This window comes from Grammomys surdaster, unplaced genomic scaffold (genome assembly GCF_004785775.1).
Source record: "Grammomys surdaster isolate TR1022 unplaced genomic scaffold, NIH_TR_1.0 243, whole genome shotgun sequence".
NCBI classification, from domain to species: domain Eukaryota; kingdom Metazoa; phylum Chordata; class Mammalia; order Rodentia; family Muridae; genus Grammomys; species Grammomys surdaster.
In genome coordinates, this window is record NW_021604688.1 from 1,527,210 (window position 1) to 1,541,766 (window position 14,557).

The following is a 14,557-nucleotide window of genomic DNA, read 5'->3' on the forward strand; positions in this document are numbered from 1 at the left end:
TAAGCAAGTACCATGGTTACACTTCTGTCTGGTTAGTCCAGCAGCTTTATTCTTAAGGAACTGAAGGTCACCCTGACCAGAAACTACAGGAATCTCTTATAATTTACCAGAGAAGGAGAAAGCTCCCCCATCTGACCCAAAGAGTCTCCAACGTTTAGAGAGAACTGTTTTGGTTGCCTGTTACTTTTCACAACAAAAGATATGAGTCACCGCAGCAGCAGAAGAAAGAAGCCATTATTCTATGCTGGGGCTCTAGGGAAATAGGTATTAATGAAAGGAAAAACAAGTCCATTAGCATGTATAAAGCACAAAAAAAAAAAACACTTTAGAATTGAGCAAGTAGGAAAAAAAAATGTTTAGAATTTGGATTTGTATTCTTCAGAGCAAAGTTTTAAATAAATTTAGCAAACCACTTGTTCAAAGAATAACCCATGGCATGGGGAGGGGCTAGCCTTGAATCAGGCAAAGATTAGAGAATTCCAGGGAACATGGGCAAACAGGATTTACAATCAGTAAAATGGATGCTCTTGCTTGCAGACTAGTATACAGAGAGGTATCCTGTGATTGGCTGAGGTTAAAAAAAAAAAAAGTAAGGCTTCTTTGTTTTTACTTAGTAATCAAATGTCATTTCAGTATGTAAGTACTCAACTTATGGATGCCCCTTTGAGCCAAAATTAGTTTAACTGTATAACTACTTGGGCTGACACAAAAGAAGAGCCATGTGGATTTCTGGCAGTGGTCAAGAGAAGACCACTGGGACAGATGCGGTAAAGAAGGGAAGGTCTGTCCAAAGACTGGTGAAATCAGTTCCTCCTCCAGCAACATGAGAGATGGGCCTTATCCTGCTCTTCCTGGTGGGGGACAGATGCCCTTACAAACATAATCCACCATTTCCTACAGAGTGAGTTTGAGGACAGCCATGACTATACAGAGAAACCCTGTCTCAAAAAATAAACAACAACAACAACAAAAAATGTTAAGAAAAGATTGTATTTGGGGTGTAAGATGCCTGTCTGTTCTAGGCCTGGCAGTGTTCTATGTCCCTGGGTCCATTCCTTTGACAAGTATATAACAGAAGGTTTTCTTCTGCTGTTTCTTTGGAAGTCAGATTCACCTGAGATTCCTGCACTAATTCTGCCAGTGACAGGGGTGGTAATATGTGTGCTGAAGGAAGCCACTGCGTTTCTTTTAACACCTGACTCTTCAGCACAGGGCCTGGTTATAACATGACATCCCTTTCTTTATGCCGGCCCATGTCCTACTCAAATGTTGCCTCCCGTGCCTCACAACGCTTCACATCCCTATCATGTAGCCCCACTTACTAAAATAAATTATCATTGTAGTCATTCAGAAACAAACCCAAAAGAGGGTGAGAATGGACCGTCACTGTTACCCAGATCACAAAACCCACCAACCCATGAGTGAAGTCAAAGAAATGGGACAAACATGTGTACCTGTTCAAAATCCAGATCTGCAAGACTTGATGGCATATGTGCACCACCTGTGATCCCAGGTACTCCAGAGCCATCCCTAGAAACTGGTGCTGCAAGACCAGCCAGGGTAACCAGGCAGGGAGTGAGGCTCGGAGAGCCTTGGGTCACATCTTCAAAACAAGCAGAGAAAAAAAGATAGCTGTAGAGAGAACAACTGAAAAATCCTTATTCCCTTGCTAACGCTGTCCACGACATCTTTCCCTGACACAGGAATATTCCAGTGCCATCATTATACTATCAGGACACACACCTTTGGACAAAGACTTCAGATGCTATTCAGACTTGTGACACATGAAACTCTATGCACAACTACACGTAACAGAGCACACATATGAGAAAGCCAGTGCTATTGAACTGAACCAAAAAGGTCACACTCTGTGACGTAAAACCCCCAATTCTTTGTAGGCATAATGTTTTCATACACTGTGTAAAGGTTGTGCTTGTGTTATTCAAATGCTGATTTCTTCATCCTCGTATCTTGTTTCAATCCAGATGTGGCTTTGCCACATTTATTCTTAAAGCTCCTGCCTCAAGTTTGAAAAAACATTGCTCCTCATTCATTCTCTGCCTTGTCAATAAAAGCCAATGAACCAATACAGAGCTTTAGGGCAAGAATGGGTGGGACTTACGATTCTAGGAGGGGTGGAGAAAGAGAGAGGAAAAGGGGAAGGATCCATGAGGGAAGTGCAGAAAAACAACAGGAGAAGAGAGCAGAACCAAGAAAGAATGAAAGTTTTCAAGTAAGATGGGAATATTGTCTGGAGGAAGCCTGACCAGCCTAGAGGTTTAGAATGGAGTGATGATTGCTTGGTATTTGGCTCAAGACAATTTTAATAAATCTGAGTCTCTCCGTGTGGTTATTGGGAAAATAGCTGGATAATGAATAGCCACCAGATTAATCCAGTTTACATTTATATTAAAGATAATTCTGTTTACAATTCTTTGCACGATGTGGTCGTTGAAGCTACTACACTGTCTGAGCCCACTTCCTCCGACAGAAGTAGATCCTCTCTTGATCAGTTGTCCCTACTTCTGCTGTTACTGTGTCCACACCATTCTGTGTTCCCAGACACAAGAACTTGGTACCCACTGAGCCCTAATAGCAACCAACACCAGTAGCAATGAGACCTCTATCTAAGGGAGAGGAAAAAACAGTTAAATTTTGCCAAAGGATTTCAACTGTGTTTGCGGATTATGCCTTAGCCTCTATTGTGTACAAAATGTCTTCATGTGTTTCAACACTTGCTCGGCTCACAGTGTGGGGGGTTGTGAAACCTTTGGGAAGTTGGGCCTCATGGAACAAAGTCAGTTGCTGGGCAGTGGCTCTTAGGGTGTAAAACCTGACCCAGTTTCCTGTCTCAACTTACTTCCTGACCTTCTGAGATATGAGTGAAGAAGTACCTTTTGTCAGCATAGCTAAAACTTGTGTTCATTTCCAAGCCTCCACACCTACGACCACCACTTTTACCATCATGGGCTGTAACCTCAAATCATGAGCCTCCTTAAGTTGCTTCTGCTCAAATATTTGCTCTCAGCAATAAGAAAAGAAACTGATACTTACTATAACTCAAGTGTGTTTACTTTTACAACCCCTCTGGAGTTGGACATTTCTGAATTTTGTCATGACCGACCCCACCAATGGCCACTTCTGTCATCGTCTGAGTTTTACATAGGATCCAAGAGACAACAGTAGGTTGACAGCCCTTGCGGCACTGCCATGAGAAAAGTTGGGAAATGCACAAAACAAAAAGGTTGTAAGTGCTTCCAAATATATCTTGCTAGATAAGTCCCACAGGAGTTGGGTTAGCTGTAAGCTATGAACACAGTCACCTAACATATAAATAACTCATATGAAAGAGAAAGACAGTGGCAGGACTCTGGCAGAGCTCGGTTCAATCACTGGTGGAAGAAAAGAAACAAAAACAAAAAAGAATTACCCCCAAAACACTTAGCAGTAGCAAATATAATATAGGTGCTATGCACATAGTGGCCACAGGATGGCACTGTGCATGCAGAAAAGGGGAACGTCAAACAGTAATCTAGAAGTCAGAAATCTGGTAGATTCATGAGCAACGCAAACTGGCAGAAATGGGTCCTTTCCTTCAATATGGGCCTCCCAGATAACATGAGGTGCTTTAACATTGATGGCCAGAGACATGGCCCAAAGAGTAAAACCTCTTGTCACACTAGGCTGACAATTGAATTCAAGCTTCCTTCATCAGTGGAAGGAGAGACCTAAAGGAAGCTGCCCTTTAACCTCCACACAGGCAGTCATGTGCTGCTGCACTCCCACACTTGAGTGCACACATACACACACACAGTCACTCACACACACACACACACACAGTCACTCACACACATACATCCACAATGACAACCACACATACATTTTACACACACACACATACATATACAAATTCACACAGTCACAGATACTCACACATACACTGACAGACACACACTCTCACACACTCACACATACACACACTTACACACACACATATACTCACAGACTTTTACACACACACACACACAAACATACTATGCAAAGGAAAACCATTTTAAAAACAAATTGCCTACCATTCTTGATGGTGAAATACACAATGCCTTCTGAAGGTCACTCCTGTATATTTGCTCACCTTCTAAATGTTGCCACTGAAGGAAAATTACATGGATAGACAGTCACATAACACAGCCTGGTTGGGGGCAATTTTGAGAACAGATGTTCACTTTTTCAGCACAGCTGTGTTCAGTTAAACAAACATTGGTTGGTGCCTCGCTCTGTGCAGAGTATTCATCCATGATTTAAGTGCAACCCTTGGCCCTCCTTGCCCACAGGAGAGTGGAAGCAGGAGTCATAAAGAACTCATTCTGAAAATGGAGGCCAGTGCTGAAGAAGCCACCAATGACAAGATGGAGGCTGGGGGTCACGAAGTGCTGGAGTGATCATCTGGTGGTATAAGGCCTTGGGTTCAGTATGAGGCAGAGAGGCGTGGGAAGAAGAACAAGAGGAAAAAGAGGGAAGAGAGGGAAGACAAGGCTATCAGAAGATGTTCTCTTAATTTCCCTGTCACGGCCTACCCCTCAGAAGCAGAGGGACAGAGGGTATGTCAGAGGTCTTTGTAGGAGGTGAGGGATTAGTGATAATTGGGAGGCTGCACAGGGGAGAGGGATCTGCAGGTGGGAGCTCACCACACACACACACACACATCAGGTTTTGGTGGGGACAGACGACAAAGCAGAAACTGTGAGTGAAGAAGCAGACACCAGACAGGACAGCTCCAGGGACTAGCCTGAGGCTGTGAAGCTACACTGTCTCAGCAGACAGCCTAGTGCTCAGCTCAGAAAGAGCCTTCTGCCTGCAGTGGGAGGTGGGCTGGAAGTGACAGGCTCCCAAAGCCAAGGGGAGTGGGGGTGGGGAGGGGCTGAAGGCAACGCTAACCATTGGGTGTGTTAAACATTAACACCATTTTCTCCTCTGAATCTTATTGATCTTTCCATGTATTCCCAGTGCCTCTTTTCCTTGCTCTAAAGTAAATATTAAATGTTATGTCAACAAAGTCATAAAATCAACAAAGGCAAAATATGGTTCTTGCAAACATGCATTTCCATGACTCAAATTGGAAGATATCTAGAACCAAAGAATTGTTTTTCTTGATTTATGAACGGATTTGTATGTCAAGCAAACAAAACAGCATACGGCTTAATGAACTCACACTTACAGATAAAGCAGATGGATGCCGAAAATCCGTCCGTGTGTTTATGCGCATGACAGCTCAGTGCTGTTTCGGTCTGCTTTATGAAGCTATGTGCACTTCAAGCCAAGAACTTTGTCTCTACCTACACACAACACTTTATATGAAGTATTTCTTGCTAAATGTCCTTAAACTACACAGGATAGGACCAAAACCAGCTGAGAGCATACATGTATCAGTAGACATTTTCTCGAAATAATCTTGAGAAAATTTTCATGCACATAGCAAATTTGAAAGAATTTTTAGTGAGTATCTGTACTTTCACACAAGACTCCACAGTTAACATTTTAGTTTGGAGAGGACGGCATACAGTCTTGTGTTGTCCGACTCCTGAGCCAACGGCGATCTCCAAGCTTCAGTTTCCCACGTACTTGGGCCTACTGGCCATGCCACCACGCTTAGCCTAACAGTGCACAGCCCTTGTTTGTTGAAGGCCTCTGCAACTATGCAAGTCTTTATCTATCATTCCTCCCGTGCCCTTTGTCCTTCCTTTCCTTTTTTGGCAGTAGAGTAGAGTGACAAGGTCTCACTACATACCCAGGCTGGCCTTGAATTTGTAGAGTCTCCACCTCCCTAGTTATTGGGATTATAGGCTGCACCACCACACCCAGTCTTCCTAGAATCTGAATTCTCGGAGTTTCTCCCTTAAGAAAGAAATAATTAAAGGAACAAGAAAAAAAGAGCCCAGAGTGAGAGCACTTGAGGACCACAGAAAACCATCTATCACTTGTTTCTCTCTTTGAAATTGTTAGGTTAAAGGGGTTCTTTAAATAATAATCTGTGAAGAAGTAGCTCGGCATTTGAGAGTACCTGAGTACAGTTCCTGCAGCGGCTCAGATCCCAGCATCCACATGGCAGTATATAAGCTCCAGTTCCAGGAGATCTAATGTCATCTGGCTTCCTTAGGCACCAACATGTACACTGGACACATACAACCAACCAATCAATCAGTAAGTTAATTAATTAATTAATTAGTCAATAAATTAATTAATTAATCTCAGAAAACACTCCAAGAGCCAAAAACATAGAAAAGGCTTTTTCCTCAAATACCTTCAACTATTTTTTTTTAAATCTCTCTAAACAGTGCAAGGAAGAAATTTCCATTCACTACAACAAGCTAATTTTTACCCGTCGCCTAGCAACCAAGTTACAGTGGAGGAGGTCAAAGCTGGGCTGGGCAGCATTCCACCTTAGCAGGATGGCCAGGCTTTAACAAGGCAGAGCCAACAACTCTGGGGTTTGCAGGGTCAGATTTTACAGAGGTCAGAGGTCAGGCAACATTGCTGTTAGCTCAAAAGGCTTTGTTCTTATTTTCTTTTGGAGAAAAACAAGTTTTTGTTGTTGTTGTTCACTCGGTTTGCGGAACTCTATGATCACTGGAGGGAAACAGACCGCAGGAGACCCCACTTGCCTGTCCTTGAATCTGTAATTCAACTTCTACACCTGCTTGTTCTTCAACTATCCAGGAAGCCGTACCAGCCCTGGATAAAGAAATGTCTGTGAAATGCTTTGTAGTCTCCCAAAAAAATCTTTTCAAGGTCCCAAAGAGCTAAACTGTGCTTGCAGCAAAGCCTGCCATCAACAGGCACCTGTTGTAGGGTTCCTATTGCCCTTGACAATTCAATCCTCAAGTTCTCAGTTTCTGAGAAGGCAATTCTTCTCCAAGTCTCAGTGGAATCCCACTTGCTTCTGTTTCAAGCTAGTTCCTTCTTGAGCTCTTCATAAAGGAGGCGTTTCACTCGACTTTTACAGATTTGACGTGTGATCAGTTCACACAGACTTTCTCTTCTCTGGGTTCAGTGTTTAGACCACTCTCCAGACCCACATCTAAGCATAGCGTTAAGAGCCTGTGTTCTCATAGCACGAGTCAGCATTTAAAGATGGAGCTGCACCATGAGGCTCTATGAGGTCCCATTTTCTTTTTGGAGTTTTAATCCACACTGACTTCCATGGGGCCAGGGGTACAGAAGTAACAGCATGGGTTTGCCAACTCGCAAACAAAACCAGAGGGAACACCAAGTGCTGCACCTTCATGCCCAGAGACACACCAAGCCCCCCACCCTGCATCGGAAGAAATGTCAATTTTGACGTGTGCTTCACTTCAACAAGAGGACAAAGGGTCCAAAACTGGGAGCCAGAACCATAATGTGTGTAGCATGTGTAGTTAGAGATCTGGGTAAATGGGAAATCTTCAGGTGATGTGTAGGCTGGGTTTTAACTGCTTTTCTGGCTGGTGCTTTGTAACCAGTGATGTCTGCTAATGATAACCATGGTCACCTGCTCCAGCTCAGCACCATTTTATACTCACTGCCTGAGAAAACCGAGGTTCGAGAAAGTATTTACCGTTCACCTCAGATCCAGGATTTGAGCTCATGAGATTCACTTACGAGATCCACAGTTCTACTCTCTTGAGCTTCCTGCAGGTTTGCCCAAGTCCCATGTCTTGCCCGTAGACGCTCTTAAGGTGCCCCTAGCCATGCGGGCAAGGTACTATGATGCCTATATTCATCACTCCCACACTCTCTACTTTCCTTCTCTCCTCTGGGGAGCACTGAGAACCTTCTCACTGCTGGATTCATTCTCCCTCAGATCATCTATTTCAAATCCCCAAGCTCAGGTGATATGGCTCCATTCCCACAACTCTGAACTGCAATCTTCTGAGAGTTCTAAAAATCTTTTTCCATCTTGTCTGCAGATCCTCTTAAGCCTGTAAAAGGTCCCACATGGATTCTGAGAACATGCCCCAAGTCCCTTGCAGCCATGGGGTAGATTTCAAAAATTGACAAATGCCCCCAGGTCATGGTATTGAGATTCTGACAGGACAAGGCAGCCATCAGAGATGGGGCCAAGAATGAGGTCCCAGAGAGGACCTACCTCCTCCAAACAGGCAAGTGTCAGGAGCCTTGGAAGGCAGTGACAGACCCCAGCTTACTGATCAGAAGGAGTTAGACACCTCTCTAGCAAGAGAAGAAAAGGACAAGAAGGACAGATGGACAGGGAGATTGCCTGGCCTCCCAAGAGGTTGGCATGGATATGTTCTCCTGCATTCACATGCATTTTAAGATAACAAGAGGAAGGTCCTTGATAGATGGTGAGCCAGAAATGACAACTTAGACCATGCAAAGACTTCTTTGCATGTTTTCTAGGTGAATTTAGTAGTGTCTCATTCCACCTCTGCTTCTGGTAGAAAGAAGAGGCCTGTTTTGCCTACATCGGACCAGCAGTATGGATTGTTTGGGCTTTGTGATTGCCAACTGAAGTTCCCAGAAAAATATAAAGCCCCACGTCTGTCAGAATTCCCTGACTGTGGACAATTAGAAGTGCTGCGATAGGAGCACATGATCTTGCACTATTTTTAGTACCTTAAAATTCATTCATTGCCAAACCAGGCATCTGACACAGCGCCCTTGTCAGGTAAAAGTTTAGAAATATATTCTTTTTTAAAGATTTATCTCATTTTTAGAACTGTGTGTGTGTGTGTGTGTGTGTGTGTGTGTGAAAATGAATGTACTTAACCACAGTCTAGAAAAGGGCATTGGATCCCCTGAAGCTGGACTTACAAGTCATTGTGAGCCGTTCTGGGAACTGAATCCAGGTCTTTTAGAAGAACACAGAGCTCTTAACCACTGAGCCATCTCTTCATTAAAATTATTTTGTTGGAAAAAATACACACAAAAAAAAATTATTTTGGTGGTGGCGGTAGTGGTGGGGTTTTTTGTTTTGTTTGTTTGTTTGAGTTTTTTGTGTGTTTATTTGTTTCTGACAGGGTTTCTTTCCTTTGTGTACCCTTGGCTGTCCTTGACTGAATTCTGCAGCTGAGGCTGCCCTTGAACTCACAGAGATCTGACTGTCTCTGCCTACCAAGTGCTGGGACTAAAGGTGTGTGCCACCTCCTAGCTTAGAATGTATTGTCAGGGGGCTGCTGGGGCACTGATGCTCTTTTAAGGTTTGTTTTCTGTGTCCTGTGACAGCTCATAGCTGTCCGTAACTCCAGTTCTGGGGAATCTGATGCCCTCTTCTGGCCTCCTCAGGCACCAGATAGATATCCATGCCATGCACATATATACATGAAGGCAAAACACTCATACACATAAAGTACATCTTTAAAAATCATTTAAAGTGGATTCTTACCAGACCACTTACTTCTACTGACCCTAAAACTAATAATATAATCTCAGAGATAGCACCTGAGGCCAATTGCAGAATTTCTCCCTTAGATATAACCCATGTACCTATGGTGTCTAGGAATTTGTTTGTCAAATGCTTTCCTGGATGATTTTCTTTGTTCTGTAAGTAATAAATTTTACATGGAATATGTCTTAACCTGAGTTTTGTGTCATGGACACTAATATCTGTCTCAAAATATCCTTATTCCGTTTAAGGTGAGAACTGTTTCATTAACTCTGTAAAAGTAGAGCTAAGCTCCAAGAAATGTGATGAGAGATTAGTGCTGACACCATCCAGGGAGCTGTGGAGGAAAAGGGAGTCTGGAAGGGAAGCCTCACAAAGCTTGCTGTGTACGGTCATCCTGAACCATGAGCCAGGGACCAGCATGAGTTTGCAGGGATGTAGGAAAAGCATATCAGTCACAAAGAAAGACAATGTGTTAGCGACTTCTCCATCATTGCAACAAGATGTCTGACAGAGCAACTTAAAGAAGAAGGGACTAATTGTGGCTAATAGACCAGAGGATGCAGCCCACTCTAGCAGAAAAGACGTGGCTTTGGGCAGTGTGAAGCAGGAGTATCCACACTCAGACAAGGAAGCAGAGAACCAGGTCCAGATGTGGGGCTGAACTTAACCTTCAGTGATGGCCTGAAGCAGCTAGTGATGGCCTAGGTCCTAACATCACAAAGGTTCCACAACATCCCAAAATAAGGCCACCATATGCATGACACAATTCAGGCAGAAACAGACAGCAACAGAGAAGCTTGTGTTTCTGCATGGGAAATGTCAGGCACTTCACGCTCACAGCCAAGTGTTGGCCCACATTCTAGACAAACAATCAGAGAAGAGCTGTGCAGTGAGAAGGGAGTAAGGCCAGCCTGGGACACCCAGAGGCATCCTTCATCTGTCCACCACCATCCATAGCTACAGAAATCTCCAGGGGGGGAATAGCTGTCACCTTCCTTCGATGCCTCTAATTTCTTGCTACTCTTAACTGGAAGTGAATTCTGGCGATCGTAGTTTCTAATGCATCCACACCTAGAGTGGAGAGCATCCCAGCACAGTGTTCATAAATTTCAGTCCAGCTTTAGAACAGCCTCAAAGCCATGGGACAAAGCACTCATCAAGGTACCAAAAAATACTGGTTGGATTAGGAAAAGCCATCCAAAAGGTGGACTTAGAGGATGGACTCTATACATTCTCTATGGAAAGATTAGTTTCATAGCCAGAAGATGTCATATGCTAGCTGGCATGTGACAGTTTCTCTGCTGAGCAGGTATAATTCATGATGTATAATGTTTCTGTGACTGAAATCAACACTTTTCTGCACCTTCCTGTTTATTTCTCATTTAGGATTTCCAACAATAGTTGTGAGATCAAATCTGTTCTTACAACCCAGACAGAGAGCAACTGGAAATCATATTTGCTGCTTTGTAGTTGGACTTAAGATTTCTCAAACAAGACCTTCGTGTTCAAAGCATGGAAGTGCTCTGGCCTATGCTATAATCTGTTCTCACAGACGTGAAGGACTTGGACTTGCTTCCTTTCTGGCTGATAAAAATTGAAAACGTCAGACCCTGACTGTCCTCTCCCTCCAGTCAGGAACTGCCTTGAAGCTCACTTTTACTCAGGGTAGGAGAGCTACAGAAGAATAGAGAAACTTACCTGAGTAATAGGCATTCGTGCAAAGCTTTCTCTCTGCTTTGTTTGGTTTTCTGAGACAGGGTTTCTCTGTGTAGAGTTCTGCATACTGGAACTCACTCTGTAGACCTGACTGACCTCAAACTCACAGAGATCCACCTCCCTTGGCCTTCTGTGCTGCAACTAAAGGCATGTGCCACCACTGCCTGCTCTCTCTGCTTATGACCGTAGACTCAATCAATGTGACCAGTTCTCTCAAGTTCCTGCATCTATGACTTCCCCCAAGTGATGGAATGTCACCAGAAACTGTGAGTTGAGATAAACTCTGAATCCACAGTTGCTTTTTATCAGGTACATCACCAGAGTAACAGAAATGAAACTAAAACATCGCTACTTGCCAAAAGGGAGGCGGTCTGAAAAGCACATGTATCAAGAAGAAATCAAAGTCTAGAGAGTGCAATGTCGGGTTTGTCAGAATGCTAGAACCTTCTTCTCCATCAGTCCTAGCTATATTTTTTATGTGTAGGTCATCTTTGGTTAATTAGTACAGCAGCATTGGTACCTGTCCATAAATAATGCTCTGGGTGGTTAATTTTTTATCAAGCTGCATTCTTCTGTGCTTTGCTTTAATTCCTACCTACAGGTTCCTTCCTGGAGTTCCTTCCCTGACCCCTCTGTGGTCTAGATAGAGTTTGTAAGGTGAGATAAACAGACCCTTACCTCGTTTGGGGGCAGTGTTTTTACAACAGCAGAGAAGTCTAGATAAGATATGGCACAGTGGGGTTGAAAGTATGTAAGAAAGCAGACTGAGCAAGCCATAAGGGGTGAGCATCTTCCTACATGGCCTCTGCTTCAGTTCCAGCCTTGTCTGAGTGCCTGCCCTGACTCCCTTCAATGACAGACTGTGATAAGAAAGAATAACAAACCCCCTTCTGCCCCAAGTTGCCTTTGGTCCTGGTGTTTTAACTCTAATAGAAACCCAAACTAAGACAAGTCTTTCTTTTCCTTACTTTTGAGAAAGAGGCTTCTGCTGAACTTGGGCTCACTGATTCTACCAGACCAGCTGGCCAGCAATCCCTAGGAAGCCATCTGTCTTAGCTCCCCAGCTTTTCAGTGGGTATTGACTCAGGTCTTCACACTGTGTGTGGAAAGCACCTTATCAAGTGAACTACTTCCTCAGGCCCACAGAAAACTGTTGACACAAAAAGCCATTTTATCCTACAAAAATGTTTGGAATCACTGAACCATCCTTCAAACACTGGCCTCCTCTCTGTGCCTTTAATCAGATGGATTGCTGCTCCCCACATCCGGTGTCCAGTTCTGTATTTGCAGACTCACCTAGGCTGACAAGATGTTTCTGAATTTATCAAAGCTCCGTGCTTGGGTCAAAGTTTAATGTTACTGATGCAACCACCAGCCTCCAACAGTCACCAGTAGGTGCAAACACACCCACTGGAAATGCGCTTTAATGAGTTCTTTTTTGACTGACAGCAAACAGAAAGACCTAGTTCCCATCGTCCTTCGCATGTGCAAATTACTCAGAATTCTTCTTTTGTGTGGCTGGTGATTGGGGGGGGGGGGTCCTATTACACAACGTTAATAGATACCCCAAAACTCCTTTATCCCCTTGACCTAATTTGATACCTTTAGTTCCACAAATTATCTTGCTGTATAGGTGAGTCTTGCCCTAATAAATGAGTATATCATTCGAGTGCCATAATAATTATTTATATTTCTATACACTTCAGAAACTGAGTGATAATTACTGACCAAGTAAAAAAAAGTGCAAACTCTAATAAGCTTACATAATTTATTTTGATAAGATTTGGAGTCAGGGCAGAAATAGAATAGGTCTCAGGTGATAACTGATATCCTAGCACTAGGCTGCCTGAGAGCTTCAACTTTCTCTGGTAAATAACCACTAAGAAACAACTGAATGGGAAAAAGCCTTAAGTAGAAACGGTGGTAGCTGTGCCAGGCTCTCTGTTTGCTTCTCCCTGGCTGGGCTAATATTTATCAATCACTTTGGACCATCATCTGGGCTGTGCTTCTCCATTCCTGCCTTCAAGCAGAAACTGTTCTCATCACTGTTCAACAGAGGACTCTCATCTCCCGGGCTGTGTAAGATAGCACAGTTAAAGAGCTACTACCGGACAAGCTTATAGTTAAACCAAGGTTTTTTCAAAGGCCCAAAGTCTGTATTTTCCACCAGTGGACATTTCCTTTCAGGTAAGGCATTGTTTTGTTGCCTATCAACCCTTCCTCCAGTCAGGGTAGTATGAGACAGATTCAGCTATGGTCCTCACATTAAAAAGGAGGAAGATGTTTTGAAGGCTTAAAAAGCAGTGCCACCAAATATTCAAATTGTGCCCTTACACAAGAATCCCAGATGAGTTGTAAATCAATATTGCTCAACCACCGCTACAAGACAAATAAAATCCATCCATATATGTCCCAATGATTCATATAATCTCCTTGTTAAAATGTGGCATGATGAGCAGGCAAGATGGCTCAGGGGTTAAATAGCACTAGCTGCTAAGCCCAGCCATTTGAGTTAGAGCCTCAGGATGTTTGTGGTGTGGGGAGAGAACAAAGGCATGTATGTTGTCCTCTGATCTCTATATCCATGCCATGACACATGTGAACATAAATTCAATGAATAAATAAATAAATAAATAAATAGTTTAATGTGCATGGTGGCATATGTCTATAATCCCAGAACTCTGGAGGCAGAGGACCAGGAATTCAGTCATTTTTTGATGCATAGGGATTTTGAGGCCTGTTTGGGCTACATCAGATTCTGTCTCAGAAAAAATAAAAAGTGCTTAATGAAAAGGGCACTCACTGCTTGAACACATGAACCAGAGTCCAGATCCTTAGAACCCACATAAAAGTCAGGCAGGTATATCAGAAAGAAGCCTGTAATCCCAGGATTTAGGAGGTGGAAACACAGAATCCCAAGGACAAACTTGCTAGCAAAAATAGCCAAGATTGTCAAGGTCCAGGTTCAGTGAGAAACTCTGCCTCAATAAACAAAGTGAGAAATAATGACACTTGACATCAAATTCCGCAGTCCACACAAAGATAAATACAAGTACACACACACACACACATACACACACACACACACACACACACACACACACCAGCTTTCCTAATCTCCTAACATCTTCAGGAATTTCTTGAGTGCAGGTTAGACAGCATCAGATTCAAAAGGACCCCTACAGCCATGAGTAATTTGCTTTGTCTGTCTCAATTCAGTATTCAGGCACCTAGTTCACTGAGGCATGGAGGTTCCTTACTTGCTTCTTAGATACCTAACCACATACATTTGTTTCTGAGGAGGAGGAGAGGAGGGCTAGAGAGATGGTTCAGCAGATAAAGGCACTTGCAGTCAAGCCTGAAGACTTGAGTTCAAATCCCCAGAATCACAATGGAAGAAGAGGACTGACTCCTGAACTTCTCTTCTGACATACATATGTGCTCCATGACACACACTTG